This window comes from Rhinolophus hipposideros, assembly GCF_964194185.1.
Source record: "Rhinolophus hipposideros genome assembly, chromosome: 7".
Classification (NCBI taxonomy): Eukaryota; Metazoa; Chordata; class Mammalia; order Chiroptera; family Rhinolophidae; genus Rhinolophus; species Rhinolophus hipposideros.
This window is the reverse complement of record NC_138053.1, coordinates 50266900-50291112: the sequence shown is the minus strand read 5'-3', so window position 1 is coordinate 50291112 and position 24213 is coordinate 50266900. Positions and strand designations below refer to the sequence as shown.

Below are 24213 nucleotides of genomic sequence, written 5' to 3'. Positions count from 1 at the left end.
ATATTTTTAGTATATTTTTAGCCTTAGTATATTTTTAGTCTCAAACGTTCGCAAAAAAGTTTGCATTAGGCATTGACTGTCAAGCATTGTTCTGGGTACTTGATGGGGATTAACTCATTTACTTCTCACAAAAACCCTGAAGTAGGTACTAACTAGTCTTTTCCCCATTTTAAAGATAAAGAAGCAGGCGCAGAGTTGTTTAAAGAATTTTCCAAAAGTTAGATGGCTAGAAGAAGTGAAGATTTGAATTCATATACATTATCACATTTAATCTTAACAACTACATAATAAAACAGGCTGGGCAGAACATTGTAGCCCCGTTTTAAATTTGAGGGAAACAAATTCTGAGGAATACAGACTGACTTCCCCCCAAACCACACTGCTAGACAGCCACAGGGCCAAGAATAGAACCCAAGGCATCTAACTCTAAGGCTCATGCTACTTTTTTATTTGCTTGTTTTTGTTTGAAATTCTGTTCATCAATATGTAACTCAGTGTAGAGAGTGAGTTCTGCCTTTAACCTCTGAGAACACACGTCAAGGTCCTCCGGTGGGCTGTGGTGACTATAAGAACATCAAGGGCACAGAGGTCGTATCATGCTGCCCTATCACCATTTTTCCATTTCTCTATGTGTAATTAATATTTGTTCCTTACTCGTTTGTTAAACACATGGGAGCTTATAGAAATTATAAATATTTGTCTTTATCATTTATTATTCTTTTCTCTTCACTTTTGTAGATTAGTATTCTACGTGGCCATTTAAGCCCAGTAAATGGAGGCATTGTTTATTCTCACGAGTACCACTGTATTCTAAATAGAATGAAAATTGCTGTTATTTTTGAACTGAGTTAAACATGTTTACTTCCCATTCATCTCCATTTGGGTCTCATGCCCTTCAGATCCACTTCCGGAGATCAGGAGGAGAAACAATAGCGGCCTTTAGTGCCTAAGGACAGCGCCCACGTGATAGGCACCCACTCTAATTTATTGAATCGAATTGCCACAAACAGGAAGCACAGTTGGAAGACCCCTTTCTCAGTTACAAATTTTTTTGACTTGAAATACACTGATTTGAATTGCTTTATGTTACTCTGTAAAACTAGAACCAAGAAGTATAAATTATCATGGAAGTTATAAGGATAAATTTCACCTTAATTAAAGAAAGAATTTCATATTAAACAGAGTCACCCCCACCCCGTGGTGCAGTCTACCTCTGGGGCAGGTTAAGAGGCAGCTGCTCATGATCACAGAAGCCACAGAAGGGGAAAGTCTCCATAACTGTCCTCTAACATAGAGTCCTTCCATGAATCCTGCAGATAGTTCACTATGTCTATCTTTGGCAAGAATGGCAGTTCCCATGGCAGAGCAATGCATGACTTACATACACTTTCCAACTCATTTTCTCATTTGATCCACACGATGAGTAGAAGGGTAGCTGGTGTAGGAGTGGGGGCAGACACATCATTTATTATTCCCATTCTACAGATGAGGAATTTGAACAACTTAAGCAGAATCACACAATTAGTAAATGCTAATACCTGGGCTCCAACCTAGCACTTCTGACTCCGAAGTCCAGGGTATTTCCAGCTAGGCAATATTGCAATAGCCAAGACATGATGCTTTTCAACCATCAAACTTATTCATCAAGGACAAGGGCAAGAATGGGCCCCAAAGACTTGAAGCATGGAAATGAATACCAAAGGAGATGAGCTAAAAGCAAAATACGGTAAGAGCCCTACTCCTCTCACAAACCACCCGTTCTACCTCACTAAAAAGTATTCTACGTGTTTGGTAAGCATACTCTCTAAGGCTCTGCTTACATGTGTCAACTAAAGGAGCAATTGTCCAAATCCTGCTTTACTCTGCTCTGTTGATACAATAATTGTTTGGGGAAATTCGTTCACATTTTAAGGGGAGTTGATGGCAGCATAATAAACACAAAGAACAGTGTCCTATTTCTGCATGTAAAGCACAAATTGCTCAAAGATTAGCCTGGTAGTTTTTTCAAAAAGTCAATGAAATGCATTGACTCTATTCTGACAACACGTCCAGGATAACCCCCCCACTTGAGTCTGACAACAGGAGTTTAACCGAAATGGGCCAGCCATTGAAGGACAGCTGAACCTTGAAGATTTTTCAAGGAAAGACATGCGAGTGTCAAATTTCACAAAATTGTCTACCAAGTAGAGAGTGGCAGGCTGCCAAAAGCTGGACTGTGCTAACACATGCGAAATGCTGGGAATCTGAACCTCTACAACGCTTGCCTGCCCGGCCACTTAGCCACAGAGTGAATGACTGATGCTCAAGTTTCCAGAGACCCCACGGACTATGAGCCAAATGGTGTTAAACACAAAAACTTCCTTTTACTCTTAAGAAAGGAGAAACTACTGAAATTCAAAAATCACATCAACATGAAATTGTTAAAGGGTAAGTGTTTGAATATCCGGGTACAACAAAATAGCTTCGCAATGTGCCAGCAACAAGTCAGATTCAATTATACTGCATTTCATCCCACCAAGTTTGTGCATCAAAACACTGCTATTATACAAACATAGCCAGGACCACATTTATTTACATAATTGTTTGCCTTTCCCTGTAAATCTACTGGACCAGAAGCTCCTGGAGAACAAAACAAACTCTAGCTTACGCCTCTCTGCATCTCCTGCACTTAGCACAGTGCCTGGCCCAGAGTGGACATTTCATAAATATTTACTGAATAAACAACTGGATGATTGCATGGAGACAGTCTGAAAAAGAAGGATATGAGGAAGAGAAAAATACTGGATTAACAGGGTGGAGAAAATTATTGAGCAAAGATGACAGCAAGAATTCCAGAATGAGGTGAAGGCACAAGAGACAAATGGTAAATCTGCAGGCATGGAAGGAGCCCACAGGTGACAGTTAGGCTGCCCACGCAGGGAGACTCTTCGTGGTGTGTTTTCGAAATGCCCATGTCTGGACCAACCTTCGTTAAATTCCTTCTGTCCTGGAATAGCCTTAGAACATGGGTGGTGGAGGAGGGTGCCAGGGGCAAGTGTGTATAATTAAAAAGTGCTTTAGGTAATTTTGAGGAACCCTCCTCCAGATGAGAACTGCTCTTAATTCCCTTGCTTTTTAAAAAATACCTGAAATATTAAGTATGTGATCATTTTGCAAGACAGAAATTTGTGAATATTGTCGAACACCAGCAATGTGTGAGTCTCATCAAATACCCCAACCAGTTGTTTGAGAATAGGTCATTTCAGATTGGCCAGCACAGGTAGTCACAGGAGGACGAGTGAGGGCAGCATACCGGGGGAGCGTGCCGAGGCAAACAGGTGGCTGTGAGTAACTTGGACTAGAAGAGCTGACAAGCCATCTCTCTGTTAGATATTTCTTAGCAGTCTAAGTCTTTTAGGCATCCAAAATCTGGGCATAAACTTCAAGTAGGAACAGACTAATGTTTCTGAAAAAAGATGCCCAAATTAAAAGTAGAAAGAAAGGAAGTCTACACCTGAGGAAGATTTCCAAACAGGGTAATATGGACACATGCAGGCTAACACATATATACAAACACACAGGTAGAGGCCCCACTTCCAGGATAAACCCCTTGAAGTCCATGAATGAGCCTGTTTGACCTGCAGAATGCTTCTCAAAGACTCTTGTATACTGTCACCTTCACACAGGTGAGGCCTGAAGGGGCAGAGCTGTTACACCATCAAGACAGGACAACTCACAATTTTGTAAATGTCTTTTTTTGAAAAGATTTGCCTGAAAACGAAGGAAAGAAACCAGAGAAAGGGAATCTCTGCATCCAAGCAAAGCCGGCTCTAGTAAAATGGAGAGTTTGCTTTTGGAGGCCTGGTATCTAAAATATGTATGGAGAGTCTGATATCTAAAATATTTACGGTTTTCATTATCATACATATGCAAAGAAACCATTGATCAGTCCATTATTTTTTCTACCCCAGTCACAAACTATCTACTGGGCACCCCGTCCCCCTGCCAGGCACCAGGGAGACCCAAACACACAAGGTATTGTTTGCTACCTCCAAGAAGAGTGCTCTCTCTGGGAAGATGCCTGGAAATTCCTGCCTCATGGCCCTGTCGCCTTGGGACCTCCACTGCAGGACAGCCGGAAGCCATCGCTTATGCCACAACACAGCAGGGTCCCTGCTACCGTGTTTCCCCGAAAATAAGACCAGGTCTTATACCCTATTTCCCCCAAAATAAGACTCAGTCTTATATTAATTTTTGCTCCAAAAGATGCATTAGGGTGTATTTTCAGGGGATGTCTTATTTTTTCATGTGCAACAATCTACATTTATTCAAATACAGTCAAGTCATCTTCTGGAACATCGCCATAATGTAGTAAATGTGTGTAGTAACTGGGTCTTATTTTTGGGGAAACACGGTATCTCTGCCAGGTGATTTGTACCTTAATTTTCAGTCTACATAATCAAAGGCTTTGTGCTTCCCTAAAACTTTGACATTAGTGAGTAGATGGCAGGATTTCAGTGAAGCAGAGCCAAAAAGGGGATCTGCAATTATGTCATGCGGAGCCCAGAAGGTCTGTGTCAGCTAAGCTCACTGAGAACAGCTCTTCAGTGAATTTCGGAGGAATAAAATCACTGCAACACTAACTGCATGAAAACAGTATGATTAAGTGTTTACTACTTCAGGGAAAAACATTTCAAGAAATTAAAAAATATATTATTACAGAACAAAGGGCACATGAACCTTTAATAACATATTTGCATAAAGCTTATGATAGTGCTAACTCTTGCTCAATAATGTACAATGTAATTTATCAAAAATAAATTTTAAAAACACGTTGGTGGTGGAGCGCTGTGGTGAGGCCTACCTAGCATAACCACTATCCCAGAAGGAAAAGGAAAGCACAGCCATTACCCTCTAAGGCGGGAGACAACAAGGTGGGTCCTTACTCCTAGAGTCATTCTGCTTACCTAAGCAGAGGAATATATACACCGCAAATGAATAGAATGAGTTAGTAGTAAAGAATAAAAACTAGTATACATAACAACTCTTATCAGTGCATCATTGTATTTATAAAGTCTTCCAAATAAAACTTAAAAGTAGGAGTGAGTGGAAACCTGCCCTGACAAATTAGAGAAAATGAAGGCAAATACACTAAAACCAAAATAATGCCAAAGCCGCATATGGAAGAAGCCAGAACTTTCCTGGGCTGCGAGTCCAGGGCCGCACGTGCGTCCCAACCCTCATGAGCGCCCAGACCAGCACTGACCCCCAGATCCCACACTCCTCCGTTTAGGGGAGCCCCAGCATGTCCTTCCTGCCCCTCTGTCAGGGCACCCCCATCCTCACCCTGGGTCAGAAGCAAAGGATGAGACCCGCCTCCCCTCCCTCAAGGTTTCAGGCATCATAGCCAGGTTTCTTCTCAGTGGTACAGCACGGCAAACTTCTTTCTCAAAACATAAAATGACTGATCTTTGAGCCAAGATGGCGAAGGCTTCTGTAACATCTCGCAGAACCAGAACCTTGCTGTGATTATCTTTATAATCCGCAAAAGACAAGGAGGACCTTGGGAAGGAATGCTGCCAGGGAGGCACCTGGTAGGGAGAGAAAGGGGGAAAGCCTAGGATTCTTTCTCCCGTCTTTCCTTCCCCAAGGACAGCAAAAGTCAGATTACTAGAAGCTGTACTCTGAGAACACACCTGGCCCCAGCTCAGCCATCCTCTCCCCATCACAAGTCACGGTGGGTGCTCTCCCCTTTTGCGGCCTGTTTTGATCCCCAGTCTAATGCCATGTCTTCTAAAGCTCAGTGTTGAGACCCAGGGCCTCTGCCTATAACTGTCTGTGTCTATATCCTCCCAACTCCAAATGTGAAACTCTGCTCCAGACCCAACTCACGTGCCATCTTCCGTGAAGCTTTCTCTAAGGTTACTCTTGCTTTTGCCCTCTTCCCATCGCGGAGCGAGCTCATTCTCTGAGCTCATGTAAAGCTCTGGGCATGGTTCTATGTCACACCCAGGCCAGCGAGTAATAATGACTCCCAGTTCCAAGTACACCCATCCATCTGCTGACTAATATGTACAAAGTGTGGCTTGAGAAACATTACAAAAATAGCCACGACTCAGTCCTTGACTAAGAAGGACTAACAAAAGGGTGAGGCAGCTCTTCTTCAAATCACAGATATTTATATGGCTTGTTCCCTCACTTCATTCAAGTCTCTGTTCAAATGCCATCCCCTTCCCTGAATGCCTTAGCTGGAAAAAGGGCACAAGGCACAACTTCTCAGTCTCTAGCACCATCTGCTATACTTACCTGGCTTTATTTTTCTCCACAGCTCTCACTGCTGCCTGATAGCATCCATATAGACAGATGGATAGACAGATATAGACATATCTAGAAACAGAGTAAGTTAGTTGTTTGCCCACTAGAACATAAGCTCCATTCAGGTAAAGCCTTGAATATATTTCAGTCTGTGCTGTATACTCCCCTAATGTCTGGAATAGTGACTGACATACAGTGAGTTCTCAGTATATACCGGTTGATGAATCCACGTATCGGCAGATGATTATGTCTTGAGCAAGATAGAAAACCCAAGGGAAAAAGGAGATCAGGTGAGGGTAGGGAGAAACTTTTTCTCTTTGAGACTTTTAAAGTTTGAAGTACCTGGTTGAGCAAGCAGGTAAGGGGGATTCCAGTAGGCAACTGGTCAGGAATCTAGGGAACGAGTTAAGAGCAGGCAATATAGTTTGGGAAGTTGTCAGCATATAGAAGGTGATTGAAGCCACAGGTAAGGGTGAGACTGCCCCAGAAAAGCACGTCAAGTGAGTAAGGCAAGAGCTGGCTATAGTATAATAAAGAAATACTATCCACCTCGCAGGGATGTGGATAGGTCTAAAGGAGTTAAGGCACTGAAATATCTCATCTCTCTATCTCCTCAAGGCTTAGCCAAACTACTCCAGATAACAGGAGCTTGATAAATGCATATTGTATACACAAACACCTTTTAAGACTGAGAAAGACCATTTTTAGTGCCATCTTATCCTCACAGCATTTGGGCACAGCATGGATTCAAGAACTATACAATTTATACAAGGCTGTATTTTTCATTTGTAGGACTGCATTACTCCAGTCTGATTAAAGATTAAGAGATAGTCCAACATTACCTACAGTGCAAAATAACGCTGTATTACCTTTTATTATCTAGTGGGGGAAAGAAAATAGGCAGGAACACAATTCCTCAGAATGGGGTATAAAAGGAAAAAATGCATTCCTACAAGGTCCATGAACGTGAATGTCTACCAAGGCACAAGCTCTGTAGTTACAGATTTAAACCTAAATCCAGAAGGAGAAAAAACGTCCTGGCACAGACTAAAAAGTAGTGACAGATGGGTCATTTGAGCTAAACTCAAAGGATGAGTCAAATGTAAAGGTCCAATTTCAAGACAGAAAAAAAAAAATCACTGGTTGGCTTAGGTGGTTTGCTTTTAAGTTTGTGACTAACTGTAACTTAACTAAAAATAACCACCTGAAGTCAATGATGGCGAAACCAAGGTCACTCTGCATGTCCCATTTAGGAGAGTTAGTCAAGGAGGTGAAGGCCCCACACCAACACTAGCCAACCACTGAAGCAATGGGGTTAGAGGCCTGTTGTAAGCGCTGCCGCTGCGCATCAGGTGCGATGCCGGGGTTTCCTGACTGGGGCCGGGGAGGAAGTGAGCAGAGTTCATCCCCAGCTACAACTAGAGTGGCCTTGCTTTTATCTTTTATTTTTCTGTATTAGAATGCCACTTAAAATTTTGTTTGAAGAAAGCACTCGCTGTTAAAACAAACACTCTGGAAGCCACCAGCCTAGAGCATATTAATTCTGGGGGTGAAAAATCAACAAAAGTTTTAAAATTCTAATTTTTTTATACCCATTTTCACAATTGGATCAAGAGTATCTTGATGGTGATTACCATGGGGGTAGGTGGGTGCAGAAATTAAGAGATGCGCAGATTTTATAATTCTGTAATGTATGAATTTTGCATAATAAAATCAAATCCTTTTCTCATCAAAAAAGTGATACTTTACTTCAGATTACTTGCTCTTTCCTGTTTTTCATAGAAAACAAAGTATAACTACGTCTAACTGCTTACCCTGGGCAATGATGAAATCCTACTGAGGCCTCAGACATTACTGTGTTTATGCTAAGAAAAAAGAGGAAATGGTCCACGTTTGGTTAATAGTAAAAATTTACTCACGTAGAACCATTCTCTAGGAGAAGTGTGTACCTTGGAATCATGTTGTATTTTTCTAGATATTCAGAAGACTCTTGTATGCTGTTCTGTTACAGATGAAAATCAAGTGTTTCAAATTTTAATTACAAAATGATGTTTCAATGAAAAGAGAACAAAACTATAGAGAACAATGGTCTTTAAAGAGTTAAAATAGAAGCCGATTTCTAATGCCAGCTCTTCTCCCAATTTCCAAAAATGAAATTACATTCACATCCAAAACTATGGATTATTATTTCAATCATTTCTATTCAAACTCAGCATTGGAAGTTTTGTCTTCAGACCAGGGAGACCCACAAACAGGCCTCTGGGAGACTCTGGCTCACAAGGAGTATTTCAGATTTTCCTTGTAGTTGCTAAAGATGGAGGCAGGGTACCCTCCATCTACCAATATGAGATGCCAAGCCTTCCGTCACCAGGACAAAGGTCATGATAGGTCCCAGGGGGAAAAGCCAAGTTCAGCCATCCTTCCACACTCTCTCAACTTCCCTGTGACCCAGGGCACACATGTGAGAGGCCGGGTTGGGGTTACCAGTCTGGCAACAGAGCCCCACCCAGCTAACTGACCCACAGAGCAACTGAATGCTGACCTTGGCCTTCCCATCCCCATTCTCTAACCAAAAGTGTTAACTGGCTGCAGATTCTTGAACTATGCCTCAGACACATTTCCAAATTAGCAAGCACATGGAAAAAGCGAGAGGATGTAATTTTCTCTAGTGAGGGAGAATTGTTTTATTTATTAATAGCTAACCACTTACCAACGAATTTGACTACAATCAATGGTAAACGATAACCGACAACTGGTTTAATTCCCTTTCTCCACAAGCTCCTTCTGTATTAGAGGGTTACAGATGCCTCACTGAAATCTCCAGAAAAGATTTTTCTCAGAGAAAATTCTGCTGACGCATCAGTTTTGATTCCTGAGTTTTCCTTTGTATGAACTGAAGAGCATGCCCGCTAGAACGGGACTGTGCTTTTGCTTGCCAGGCCTCCTGCTCTCACTGTGGATATTCCTCAGCCACCAAACATTTTACTCCTCAATGCTCTCTGTGTATAACTCAGAACTGCTGACTGTATGGCAGGAAGGACCTCAGAGACCATCTGGTGCAAAGCCATCATTTCATCTAAGAGGGAACTTAAGTGCAGAGAAGTGAAGTGACAAAAAAGTCTTGGTGGTGAAGCTAGGGACAGCGAACCAGGCACTGCCTCCTATCCTGTGTTGATGCCAGAGGATGACAAACCAGGTTCCTCCAGGCCCCACCCCCACCCCAGTGCTCAGATTGCCTCAGGACCTCAGGAACCCTGGGACAGGAGGAGGCTGAGGGGAGACCCCCCAGAACAGCTGCAATTTATCTGTTTCATATATTAGGGTTAAAAACAAGATTTCATTTGAAAGAAAGGGTTTCACTGTAAATAAACATCTTGAAAACCACCACATGGCAGAACTAACTTCAAATAAAAGTAAAGTTAACAGAGAGAAAGAACTAAAAACATAGGGTCTTATTTTAATGAATGTGTCCTTTTTTAAATAGAACAAAGAAAGAAAACAGCACTAAAACCAAATGTTATAGCTTAGAGGTCTCTCCTTTATTTTTGCCTGCCCAGGAAAATAACACAAACAAAACAACACAAAGAGAAGAAAAACCGAAGGCAAGATAATATATTTTAGTTTCTAGGTCCCTGGGAAAGTCTTAAATCCATATTGCATTGAACAATTTCAAGATACAAGAATCATAGAGGACATTAATGTCCTAATTTAAATTTCTAAGATAAATCTACTAAAAAAAAGAATGAAAAAGAGTTTTCAAAAATTACCTGTACAGAAGAAAAAGTAAGGGTCCCAATTTTATCTTTTGTTTTCCTGTCTGCTGAGTACCTTTAAGGACTTGCGATTTCTCCCATTCCTTAAAAAAAAAAAAAAAGTCCTTCTTACAGGTGTTCACAAGCCCCTGAACTGTGTTTCTCTAAGGTCAGTAAGAGGGAGGGAAACTGGTTTGTCTATGTGTGGTAGGTCAGAGCTGGAGGCAATTTGCAGAATTAGACAGCCCCAGGGACACAGGGAATTGAACAAGTCACCAAGAACTATCTTCGTTTTGGTTTGACATTCCACAAAGAACTTTTACTTTGACTTTTTAATTTCTGTCATTCTAGACTTATACTGGAGCCAGATGACTTAAAACTCTTGTTTCAGACAATCTTCTTAACTGTTTAAAGTTAATAGCTTCCAACGAAGTTGCACCAAACAACCTCTGTGCATTTCACAGACTATTCAAATCCAGCAAACTTGATCATTCAGCAACGCAATCATTCTTTGCAGGAAGTGCCCTCATGTTAAGTACAGTTCTTGGGGGGGGGGGGGGGGTTGTTAATATGATCAGTCAAATCAGCTCTGTCTAAGCCAAGTGTACACTCAGTGCCATCATCTGAAAAGATTGAATGTCATCTTATAAACGACAACCTCCCTTACTTCCTTTCCCTCCCACTCACTCTCAAATTTCCACAGCAGCATTAGCACACAAAGCAGACGAGAGAGGCAGCCATTTCTAGGCTTGCAGAACTCAACGTGTTTTTAAGTCGTCAAAAGAGAATATAACCAAGTACTGATTTTCCTTGGGCTCGAAGGATGTATGAATATTAATAAGAGTTGTTTTGTAAACTTGGAACGCTACAAGAGGCCATCCATCTTGGTTAGCCTCCAAGCTGACTTACTTAAGTGACCTAATTTTCATGTCCCACTTTTGAAGATCTCCAGGACAGAAATTCCACAGTTGCCATTGGTAGTCTGACTTGGGGTTTAATTTCCTTCAGAAGCAAAGGGGACTGTTTCTCTCAATTTTTTTTAAAAAGTTAAACAAGAGCTTAACTCTTTTTAAAGATGTCATTTGAACCCTGAAACTGGTTACCTGGAACAACACAAAAGTGAACAAAAGTGAACAACCAAGAACCAGGCTATAGGCTAACCCCAGTCATCAGAAATCTGCCTGGCTTACTGAGCAAGCCCATGCTGCTCTCTCCACCCAGAGGAATCTGCATACACCAGGGGCGTCTGCATTAACCACTCAAGTTCACAAGTTTAAGGAATGACTGCAGCTCCTGAAAGAAAAGCAGCTAATATGCAATCAAGTATTTCCTAGTCAGTGGGGAAAAGCTTTCCCAGGCCTTCCCCACTTTCCAAATGGCAAGGAATTTTGGTTTTGGTGTCCTTTGCCTTTTCTGTTTTTCTAAGAGTCCCCTAAACAATATCATACTCAGGTTTTCTAAGTTTTTTTGAAGATGAACTTTCCACGGAGCTGTACTCCTTGAAACAAGTCTTCTGGAGATTTTGACCTTGGCCTCCTGGAATTTTTCAATGAAACTCAAAAGAGATGTTTACCTGACCCCAAGTATTACCCTAATGAAAACGCTGTTTTTAATTCCTTGAACTCTTTCTCTTTTCTTGTCATGCCCTCTGGGAAGAAAGACAAGTACAGATGTTGGCTTGTACTCAACTGGCAAACACCAAGATAATCGAGTTCTAATACTTTCTCAAGAACTTGGACAGCATCACACAGATATTAATTACTCTCCCTTCTCATGGTCCTCTGCACTTCACCTTTTTAGAGGATCAAGGTAAAGACAGGAAATGCCAGCACATTATTTTTGTAACAAAAACATCAATCACAGGAAGAATAAAGAAATTTTATGGGTTTTTCAAAGGCAGTGATAGAGCAGAAAACAAACAAACAAACAAACAAAACTATGATTTAAGGAACAGAGAGAAGGAGTGAGACCTTTTGCCAATGAAAGAGTCCAGATGAGGCTGAGTCCATAGTCTCCCTGGCAGGGAGCATTTGGGGAGCTTTGGAATTGGGCATCTACAATCAGGGTTTAGTTGATAATTTCTTTTTCTTGGAAGGAGAAGGTTCCTGGTATGGAGGTTTTGGAAAACCTATTTCAAATAGTCACATTTACCACTGCTTGGAAATGGCTTGCACTGTTACCTGTACACACACAGCGGGGTCATATGTATTTCAGGGGCTTCTCCCTCCACCTGGGGACAGGTACTTTCTCCTACTAAGAGATCAAGGGCTGAGATGAACGGCTTCACTCTATTGCTCATTTGCTCTGGGAATGTCTTCCAGGAATGATTTAGGTACAAGGCTTCTAACACCATTCCACTCTAGGTTCCCAGCAGCATGCTTGCTCCCGACTACCATATGATCCATTAGCAACACACGTGAGCACTGTGGAGCCACAGAGACTCCACGTCCAGTGCTCTACTGCCTAGAAGCTACTATCCAGCGGAGAGAGCACCCAGTGACAAACAACTGTGTTTCGAGCAGACCCTTGAAAGAAGGCATACTCAGTATAATAGTGAGGATTAACTCAAACCTCAGTACAAAAGTGTAGTTCATTTCCTCTACCTTTTTAAATCTGACTCTGCAAAAGAACGAGATGAAAACTGCCTTCAACCAAAGCAAAAAGCCCCTTGCATGGTCTCTGAAGTGCCCCCAGTACAACAACTTTGCTCTTGGTTACAGTCTGGGCATTTCCCTGCACCACTGGTCCGCCCAGCGAAACCAACTGGAGCCATGACAGGAATATTCTCAGATTTCAGGAGTCAGCTCAAGTAGAAAGACGCATCTATAGAAATGCCCAGCCTAGTGTCTAATTTTCACGTGTCGACGGAGTGAATTGACTTGTAGGGCTCCTGAAAACTTGCCCTTTGGAATCTCATTTAACAAGAAAACTTTTCATTTATATTCCAGCTTGTTCTATCTAATCCAGGACTTTAACAGGGATCTTTAGGTGAAGGAAAAGACCAAGCAAGTCACTAGAGCTTCCTCAGCTACAGGAATTCAGAAGGAAGATGTTTGAGGAGGATGATGGTTGAGGAATGCATACATTAGCACTAATAGGAAATAAGCAAATAAATAACTAAATAAAGGTTTTCAACCTTTTTGTGTATCTTTATCCAGCTCAACTCAGACTGGCTATTTTTTAACCCCTGGCTCACTTTGCATAACAGGAACCCTAGAATTAAAAATAAGGGAATTTATTTTGTTCCCATTCCATGCAAATTTTTATTAAGTAAGTTTAATTTCAATGGCTTAGCTGGGTTTTTGTTTTGTTTTAAAAGGAGTGATAGCTTTTTAAAAAAAATTTTTTTTTTGGTTTTCCTTCTAGATGCCAAATAAGGGATCTGTAGTCTGAGTTTACAATGAAACTTCTGGCCTAAATGATGATTCTGAGTTCTCCACAAACAGCTGATTAGGACATTGTAAATGGAGATGGCATTCTAAGCCCAAGAAGTTTGCAGTTGGGGAGGGACCGGAGAACTGGCCAATTTAGGGTTTTCATAAAATTTAGATTAACATACAAAAAGTTAGAACAGAAGCCGCCTATATTCTTTCAGTTTCCCGTGAGTACTGTGTCCCCCAAAATAATATCTAACTGAAAATAAGCCCTAGCATGATTTTTCAGGATGACATTCCCTGAACATAAGCCCTAATGCATCTTTTGGAGCAAACCTTAATATAAGACCCAGTCTTATTTTCGGGGAAACACGGTCCATAAGGAAGAAAAGACAACCAGGATGAAAAACTCCTCAAGAAAGGTTAAGGATAAGAACTATAGCATCTTGCTGGAAAATACCTCTCACTGACAATGAAAATGAGGGAAGCAGTGTGATCCCTAGCTTTTGGGTGCTCTTGTGGGCCTGTCTCTACCTGTTTCTACGAAATGAGATAAGATGGTACCCACTTTCAGTTAAGTGGTGCAGAGGGACATACAGCATTTGGTTCTGCTTGGGACAAAAATGCCCCATAAATCTTTAAAGGGTGAATTAAAAAATGAGCTTTGCACAAAGACTATGAATGTCATTGGCCTTACGAAGGCGTGGGGGTCAGCATGAGACGTAGGCCCAGCCATTGCCATTGCTTGATGAGGTAAAAGAATCTTGAAAGTTTGAACTCTGGTACATTGAATGAATAGGAAACAGACGATGAGAGAGGTTCGAAAGCTGTTAATTCTGGAAACCGGCTCCCAGGGAAGCTATTGTGGGTGTGTGTAGCATGGAAGGGTCAAGAGTAGGTGTTCAACCCGTTAACATCCCAGCCACGCAGGGGTCCAGGAAGATAGAACCTTCTGAAACGAAACCCTCAGTTAACAATCATCGTCATCATCCTCATTGTCCTGAATTGACTGAGCCCATTGCGAGGTGCCAGGCAACCTGCTAAGCATTTACTAGCATTAATGTCCACGACATTAGCTCAGAACAATTATATGAGACAGGCTATTGACTCCTTGTCATAGATGGGGACACTGGGAGTTGGGGTGAGATGGAGCAAGTATCTTGCCCGAGGTCATACCACTAACAAGTAGCACAGACCTTTCTCATACCCCCTCCCTGTGGTCTAAAGGGCCACGGCATCTCAGAGCCTACCCTGGAGGAAATGACAAGGCCATTTTTCTACAGTGCTTTCACCTCTCTAAAGGACTTGAGAAGGAGGAACAGCCCGAACTTTGGAGTTCAAATTCTTGGATTTAAGCACCAGCTTCACCATTTGTGGTTGAGGATGTAAGGAACCAAGGATGGTCAACAGCTGTCCATTTCATTCTTTCTCTGAAGCAAGTTACTTGAACCTCTAAGAGCTTTTATCCTCATCTCTAATGCGGGCTCATCATCACGCTATCTCACCGGCAGCTGTGAGGTTAAAGTGGGACGATTTTATAATGATACAGCAGGGACGCGAATACTGATTGTTGTTAGCGCGTGTTATCCCATTTGATTTTCATGTCGTGTCATTTGCATCAGAGTGCCGCCCATCTGGTTTTCCAGAAGCTCTGTGTGGAACTCAGAACAGTAGTGTCCTCATTTCACAGATGCAGTAACTGAAGCCCAGCACGTGAAGCCATCACACAGCTGGTATGCCACATGGCCCTCATCCTCTGCTCCCTCCTCTACCCTCTGTCCCTGTCACCACGAAACCACAACATGCTCTGACAACGGAGTCTGTGAAGAGGACTCAGCATGTATAAGTGTCCCATCGGTAACCCTATGCAAGGTGGGCACTTGCTCCCACCCACGGTCCCCACATAGGCAGATGGATATTAAACAACAGAGAAAGCTTATAGATTTTATAGGGAAAAAACGTTTATCCTTAAATTCTGTCCCATGACTCAATTTAGGGTCCTCTGCTTATTAATACAGCATTAGCTGTGTTTTCTAGCAATTATTATTTGAAAAGCTCTAGAAAAGGTCATTTCAATATAACAAGAACTAGAATTTTTTTTTTTATGTACACCAAGACACGGCATGTTCTTTTTAATTGTTTTTGTTGCCTAATGAATGCTTACTGGATTTTGAAACTCAGTAAGCCTATTTCTTTACTGGATGTTGGGAGAAAAAACCTAGTAGCTGTTGCTTCAAAAGGAACAACTGTGAGATTATAATTACTGTGATCTTTTCAATCTTGTCCTTCATTGTTAGCAATAAAATAAAGGTATTGCTTACAGTCATTAAAGTCCTTGCCATAGGAATTGTGAAAAATAGACATTAAACAAGGCAAGCCTGAATGTCTTGAACTTTGCTAACCATATTAAAATGTCTGTTGCATAGCCAATTAAAGTTGGTCATAGAGACTCACATTTTCCAGTCTTTGCTGGCATGGTTGATGCTTATTGGCAAAGAAGCCAGTTAGAGCCTTCTTACTAAATAGGACAAACGATGACAATATTAGACACGGCAAGCGAACTATGATGGAAGAATTTCACCACTTTTAAGGACTTCTGGGCCAAGAATCAGTGATACAATAGGAAAAGACCACCAGAAAATGCTGACACCTTCAATCAATGCTTTTGTCTCTGCGTCCCACACCTCCTGGATTCAGGGACTTAGGCCTGAAGCCTAACTACTCTATGTCCACATGTAAGCCATTATGAGTAACTGTGCTTGAAATTTAATTTCACATCTGCTCTTCTGCAGCCTTTGAACATCTTATGAATTTCTCTGACAACTGTTTGCAAAGGCCATAATCACAGGCATCTGTAACTGGATCCCCAGCTACAGGGCAGAACACCACATAATTCCAAGAGGTTTTGGGTCCAATCTTATTTGGTTTCTTGTCTCTCTCCCTTTCTTTAAAATTGCCCTGAGCCTTCAATTTGCAGAGAAAGCAGATTAGCATTGCAAGAAGGCGGCCCAGGTCCTGTCCTCTGTCTCATCCTCAGCACACAGGCCCAGGCAAATCCTATCCTCTCCCTTTGGTTGTGGCGTTCCTGGCACCTTCAGAAAGAGGTCTTGTGACTGTGGCAGGAGGCAATTTGGGCTCGTGGCAAGTAGGGTCTCTGTGCCAGTTATGTCCCTCTCCCCCACCCCGTGGTTTCAGCATCCCCCACGGAGGCATGAGGACGCACCTTGGCTCCCAGTGGACCAGACAGCAGATGTGTCAGTACTTCTCCAACTCTTTCACTTGGGTCGCTCCGAAGCTGTGTGGCTCTGGGGCTGGAGCAGCCCTTTCTAATTATGGTTGGCCACTGGCACGACATGTGATCTTGAACAACACAACTAACTTCCCTGTGTCTGTTCTGCATTTTTAAAATTTGACAGCATCCACTTCTTAAAAGGATTCCTATGCTGTTTTTACATTTTGTAAATATTTGCAAGAATCAAGGGGAAAAAGTTCTTGCACCCATTCGGCCCCATACTGATTCAGGGACCCTGGCAAGTAACCTCCTTTCTGGGAACCTCAGTTTTCTTATTCAATTTCTAGCCATCTCCTATTTTTTCCTTATGAGGAACAAATGTAATAAGGAACACAGAAGTCTTCCTCAAAAAATGAAGCTCTGTAAAAATCTAGGTATTATTATTACTGTCGTCCTCATTATCCTCTTCAAAAGCTCCATTCTGAGAGAGTTCTGGAGCCAAATTGGCAGGGTTAACTCAGTTATTTAACTGTTCTAGCCTCAATTTTCTCATCTGTAAAGTGGGGATGAAATAATAGCACCTAATTTAGAATTACCGTGAGAAAGCACTTAGACTGGTGCCAGGAACAATAAATGGTGCCTAATATTAGTCACTCTAATTATCCTATAATTTGATCCTGTAAACCTCACTTTCTTTCTTGTTTCATCAGGCACCTTTCAAAATAAATTACCTTTTTCGAGGCATTCAACTTTAGTGTGCTAAGGAAAGAGGAGAGATTAATAATTTTTGTTATATATCCTATCTCATTTAATGCCGCCAACCAACATGTGCGGTATATTTTATTATCCCCTTTTTATGTGAAGTTCAGAAAGGTCAAGTGGCTATTAGGTAGCAGCCAGGATTCAAAGTCAGGCCTGAATGACTCAGACTGTGCTTTCTATCACATTGTTTCCATATAGATACGAAATGGGAGAAAAAGAAAGGTTTCCCTAAGAAAAAATTAGAAAGTCATCTAATTTATATAGGTGGTGTGGTTCAAAGTCTATTTTAAAAAACAGCTTTAGATTTGGACTTAATCAGTCAAGACTCAGTTCGAATGGCAACTACTCTGGAAGATTCTTCCCCACCCCTTCTTAATCTGCACCCCCATGAGCAGGTTAAGGAGACGCAGAATTAAGCCTGCCCAGTAGGGTATCACTGTAGAACATGATCTGTGTAGTATGTAAGAGTATGCCTTACTAACAATATTTTATAAGTCCATGTAATTAGAATGACATCTAACCAAATAAAACATTTATATCCTTATGAAACTTGACTTGTCATGTCTGCTATGAAATACTCTTACGTCATTATATAAATGCACACACTTTCACACACAGGGGAATACTATAGCTAGTCCCTCGTTATAGTTCATTTTGGGAGGGGAAGGGACACAGTCGAGGAAGACCCACTCAGTAATAACAAACGACAAAAACAACAACAAAAAATGGGCAATCGTTTTAAAGGTATGTTGTACTGAAAGGTTTACCATTGCATCATTATACTTCCTTTTGATAAGTACCTGGCAAGACAGCAGATACTAAAATAAAGTCATTAACTCATTCGTTATATAAGTAAAACAAAATCCAAGTTCTTCATAATGTATCTAGCACCTCAAAGTCAATTTACCATTCCTCCTGATTTTTTATTTTTACTATTTTTCATTCATTTTTTTCTTCTCACTTTATACTTATTTACAGCTAATGAATCCTGCAAGTAAAGTTTCTATCAAAAAAAGTTTACAGAGTGTTATTCAATGTTTTTCCCCATTTTCAATTGGGTTTTCCTTTTGGAAAGGTTGGCAATCACTGAGACATACAACTACCTCTTGAAATGTAAGTGAAAAATTGCTGGACACCTCTTTTAAAAACATCTATGAGGTTTACTCTTGGACTTAATAAAGATCAACATACTTTTGTTACAAAGAGTATTTTACATGGAATAAGTGTTTGCTTCATTAAACACTCATACAAAACCCAGAAATAGTTACATCCATGAGGCAACGGTTAGTTGTACCAAAATGATGTCGAAGGTAAGGTCATAATACCCCCGGAAGAATTTTATACAAATGGATAATGTAGGTTGTGCCCTATGTAACCACAGTCTTAGAGCTAAAGAGGTTTCCGATTCTCTCAAGCCTTTGATTCTATTTAGGGATCTTCGACCCTTTCTATCTGGGGGCTGTGACATGTCTGTTTACTAGTAAACATTAACTGAGTATTTCCGGATGCTCACCTAGGGACACATTTTATTCACGAGCTTGTGGCGAAAGAGGGAAATCTCATTTACTGTTTTTCATAAATCACCTCAGGCTTAGTCCCTGGCCATACTGACAGTTAAACCCCCATGACCTGGTACGTATGTGCATGTTTACAGAAGAGAATGAAGATGAGAACATAACCCTCAAGTGCCCAGTGTCTGTTCCCAGGACCGAGCAACAAATGAAATGCAAAGAACAAGGGAAAGCCGTTAACCTCCCACAGCCCTCAGCATTTTTCCTTCTGCAGCTTTTGAAACAGTTTATAGTTCCTTTATCTTTATTAGGACATTTTCCTCATCAAATTAATGAGTCATTCAACAAAAGGCTTACTAAAATGTTTACATTTGGGAATAAACTATCTGCGACGGCCCTCGCACAAGAGACAAGTCATAATTCGCCATTGTTTTTCAGTGAAATCATCTGGGAAAAGCAAGGCGGAAGAGCTGGGATAGACATATAGGATGACAACGTGAAATCCAAAGTAAATCCTGAGACCAACGCAAAGAACATGTCTGCAATCCTTTTTTCTCTGTAATCCTTACCATGATCATCTCTACCCTCCTACCTTTATGGAGCTTTTTCTTGTGGACAACTTCAAACAAGGCAGTGTTTGTGGGTATTTTTTTGAAAAGTTAGCATTGGTAAAACCAAGTATTGTCTAAGGTAAGTGATGGGAGTACAAGTCAGTAGAAACCTTGTGTTGTGATGACGTAAAAAAACAAAAAGGAATCTTGTTAGTTGAGGCAACAAAAAGTAAATGGGACAGGTTTAGAACATGCACAGAAAAAAAGAAAGGGCACCATGTGCATTCATCATATTTTCTCATGGTTCCATCTGGGCACACGTAACTGGCATGAACATGTGGGTGACGGGTGTGAGAGAGTGATTCCTAACTGAATTCTAGACTGAGAGCCAGCACAGGAGAGCTGTGAAGCATGTGCTGTGTACTACATCTGGAAAGTTTCTGAAAAGAAATGGTTCCCTTCACCTCATTCCCAGTTGGTGGTCTTTTCACAGTGGTCACAAGCACATATTATTGCATTAGCAAATAGTACAATATTCTTTTTAACAAGCAATACAGACCTACAGTTAGAGGTAATAGAGAAGTTACACATGTGTCAGTATAATTCTAGCCTGGGAACTCTCAAGAGACCAGAAGTACCCAGAGATGGAAAGGCATTCTGTCCCAACAGCTCAGGAAGGACAGCCTGTACCTGCCCACTTCCACCTCTGCCCAAAGAAGTGGGACAACCAAGCCTCTGCAAATCTGTAGCAAATTCTGTTGAGGGAGGGAATTCCTATCTCTAAAAGGCATCCGGTACTTCTACAAAGTAACAGCTCACCTGGGTTTGTCTCCTGTGTGGCTTCTATTTCTCAAGGTAAACTGCATAAATTCTCCCCTCTGTGGGAGAGTGGAGTTCTTTTTTCACTTTCTCTCTACCAAAGCTTCACAATTATATGCCAAACTGACCCTTTTTTGAATATCTTTTTTTTAATTTACTTCCAATTTGACCTACATTAAGTTCTGCCTGATCCCTCCTCAACTTGGTGAAAAATCCAGGTATATGTAAACACACACATGGCTGAATTGCTACTGGCGATCCATGTGGTTGTTCTTCCTGATTTTCAAAAACGAGTTTCCTTTACACAACCAGTCAGAACAGAATCTACTCCTGGATCCCTAATGTCCCATCAGAACAAACACCAATGGGCAGTACACCCATGTCCACAGCAGCATGAATCACAATAGGCAAAAGGTAGAAGTGAGAGACAAGTGGATGGATAAACGTGTGACATATACATACAATAGAATACTGTTCAGCCTTAAAAAGGAAATTCTGACTTGTGCTACAATATGGATGAACCTTGAAGATATTATGCTAAGTGAAATAAACCAGTCACAAAAAGAAATACTGTATGATTTCACTTATATGAGGTACCTACAATAATCAAATGCAGAGACACAGAAAGCAGAACGGTGGTTGCCAGGGGATGGAGAGAGGGAGGAATGGGGAGTTACTGTTTAATGGTATAGAATTTCAGTTTTGCAAGAAGAAAGAGGACTGGAGATGGATGGTGGTGATGCCTGCACAAAAATGCAAATGTACTTAATGACACTGAAACGTACACTTTAAAATGTTAAAATGGTTAATTTTATGTTATGTGTGTTTTACCACAATTAAAAACAAAACAAAAACCAACAGGCAGTTTCCACACATGGTTTTGGCAATTTTGTGCATAATCTCTGTCCCCGGTTGGGAACAGTTATTTCCCAGCAGGACTGGGTCACTACCAGCTTCTGACATTTGCATGGCGGTAAAGAAGATCCCAACGAACTGGGCCATGGCTCAGCACAGGGAGTCCTTTTCAGGGGCACAGCGTCTGCCTCGAGAATGCCTGACTCACTTCCCTTTGTCGTGGGAACCAGAGGAATGGTGCACTGCCCTTAAATGGGATGGGTAATAAGATCCCCAGGTTCCCTGAATTAAGAAAGGGGGACAAGCTGAAGTCAAGATCCCAAGGCGTGAGATCCCCGGGGACTCATTTCCACCTTGTAGTTTTGTGGTTGAGGAAGATAGGGCCTGGGATCCTAAAGGCACCAGCTGCCTCTCCCAGGAACCTCGTGCTCCAGGCTCATGCTCCCAGAACAATATCATTTTCCTTCCTTTTCTCTCTCTTTTTTTTTTAAAGAGGGTAAAGCTCACAGTGACCCATGCAGGGATCGAACTGGCAACCTTGGTGTTAGTAGCAATGCGCTCGAACCAACTGAGCTAACCGACCGCCCAATATCATTTTCATGATAAAAACATTTTTTTAAAAAAATTGCTGTACAAGGTCCTCAGAGACTTGGTCCTTGCTTCCAGGAGGTCATAATTTATGATATACCATTGTGCCCACACTAGCTGAAACTTATGGACAACAGGCTGGGATATAAATCAATGTTTGAATGGGCAATGACATGTTTATAGCACATGTGGGGAGAACAGGCGATCAGACCAGAGACTGAATAGATCAAGTATGTGTATAAGAAGCTGGGAGTGACAAACACCGTCTAGATGGTAATGACGGGACTGGGTGTCTGAGGACTCGCTCACAAACCGGCAGTTCACGACCTTCCAGACTGAAGCATTCCCACAGGCGGACCCAGGGCATCATAATGAGGCAAGAAAGAGAGGAGATGGAGAGAGATTCATTCCTTCAAGAGAATATACAGTAATGCAAACACTTGCATAATGCTTATTATGAGCCATTCGCCTAACACCTTAGAGATATTAACTTATTGAAGCCTCAACACCACATGCGCCGTCTTATCCACTGATGCAGAAAGACACGAAGAAGCTAAGGAACTTGTCCAAGGTTTCAGAGCTAGTAAGTGTGGGAGCCAAGCAGTCATCCCAATTCTTAAACGTTATGCTATCCTGCTTCTCTGAAAGAACAGTTATACATCCCTAGACGTGTCCCCCCTTGTTTTTAGGGGAAGAGCAGTCGAGCTTTGTGTAGAGACATCCTCCAAGTCAGGCAAATGGGAATAACATGTCAGCACTTACAGCTCCTACTTACTAGCTGTGTGGCCTTGGGCATGTTAATTAACCTCTTTGAGTATTACTGTGTTTCCCCGAAAATAAGACCTAGCCAGACCATCACCTCTAATGCGTCTTTTGGAGGAAAAATTAATATAAGACCTGGTCTTATTTTAATATAATATAAGACTGGGTATAATATAATATACCAGGTCTTATATTGATTTCTGCTCCAAAAAAAGGATTAGAGCTGATGGTCTGGCTACATCTTATTTTCGGGGAAACACAGTAGCTATTCACTAGCTCTGTAATATATGCTGCCTAATATATTGGCGAGGATTAAATAGAGTTCCTGGCATATACTCAATAGATAGAAGTTATTATTCACCCAGCCGAAAGCTTTCAAAACAAGCATCTGACATGTAGCCACTACCTAACAAATTAATCCAAATTCTATAATAAAGTCTAAACTGGCACGCAACAGTTGATTCACAGACACAACGTTGCAAATCTTGAACAGTTCCTTTACCACACTGTTTGGAAAGGGATTTCGATAATTTATCTTAAATGTTCCCCTGGTATAGTTAAGAACCGAGACACAAGAAAACAGAAAAAAGACAAACCAAAGGACAGTATATCCATGTGTTAACAAATCAGCAGAACGTTTTACTTAAAAATGTAAAGCACAAGTTAATTCAAAAATGACATTTTACAAGTTTTTGTTTGATTCTAGAAAGCCAAACACTCCATAATTACTAAATCACATATAGAAAAGGGACAGCCTCCAATGACTGAAGAAAGAACATAAAGTACACACCACATCTCAGACTTCAGAGAGAAACCATGTGATGAGCTAACCTTCTGAACGAGCACGTGCACTGTTCTTTCCTTCCCCTCAGAATGGGGTCTGGTGACCGGCCCCTGGCTGGCCTATCCTCACGGCGGACAGCTATCTCTCACTGACCAGAAAACAAACTCCGTACCCATTTTGTTCTGAACTCACATTGAAGAATGTACAAATAATTGGCAATGCCATCTACACATGCACTGATGGACATTTTCCAGGGCTGCTTCAAACCAGGATCTAAGGTAAAACAACAAGTTGGGTAGCTATCTGCAGACATCCTACCTCCGGTCAGGACGCAGGGATTCTCCTTCCTAGAGACAGACTATATTTTTACAACAGGCTGTTCTGTTTTCCTTACAGATTGCTTCAACTATAACAGCACAAACCAAACATCTGAAATAATGAGTCACCTATTGGCTTGAATCCGAAGCACCAGGTCAAATGCAGTTTAAGCCACGTCAGTGCTTAAGGCAACGCTAGCACAGTGAGTGGACAGATTTCTGCCACATGCAATGTGCACACCCTTTCTATCATGGTGGACGACGGCTCAGGAATGAGAGGCATGAGGAGCAGTCCTGGCTGTTAGGGATGGCTGTTAGGGATGGCACTCCTTCTCTCTGAAATTGCCCCTTTTAGAAAGGATTCCAGACAAGGAAAATCCAGAAAAGAAACTCCAGCTTACAGCATTGTTTCCTCATAAGCACTCCTGGCAAAGAGTAGTCTGAGAGAAAGGGTTGTTTAAATGAATAATGGTATTAAGTAATATTACTCTTATTTGTGGATTTGAGTTAAATTTTTTCTTGACTATATTAGCCAATAAAATTGAAACATTTGTCAGTTTGGAAAACAAAAAAGTGGCACTCTGAATTCTCCAGCTAGGAACTGAAGAAATG

General features: G+C 41.4%; 1 protein-coding gene across 5 annotated transcripts in view; it reads right to left on the bottom strand.

Annotated features, from left to right (window-relative positions):
* LHFPL2 (LHFPL tetraspan subfamily member 2) overlaps positions 1-24213 on the bottom strand; it is a 145265-nt gene that overhangs the window by 75079 nt on the left and 45973 nt on the right. For 2 of the 5 annotated variants that reach the window (XM_081054082.1, XM_081054081.1), the window contains one exon: positions 10062-10150. The exons of the other annotated variants lie outside the window; for them this stretch is intronic. The gene's annotated coding sequence lies outside the window, so the exon portion shown is untranslated. The remainder of the gene's footprint in view (positions 1-10061; positions 10151-24213) is intronic. 5 annotated transcript variants of the gene reach the window in all.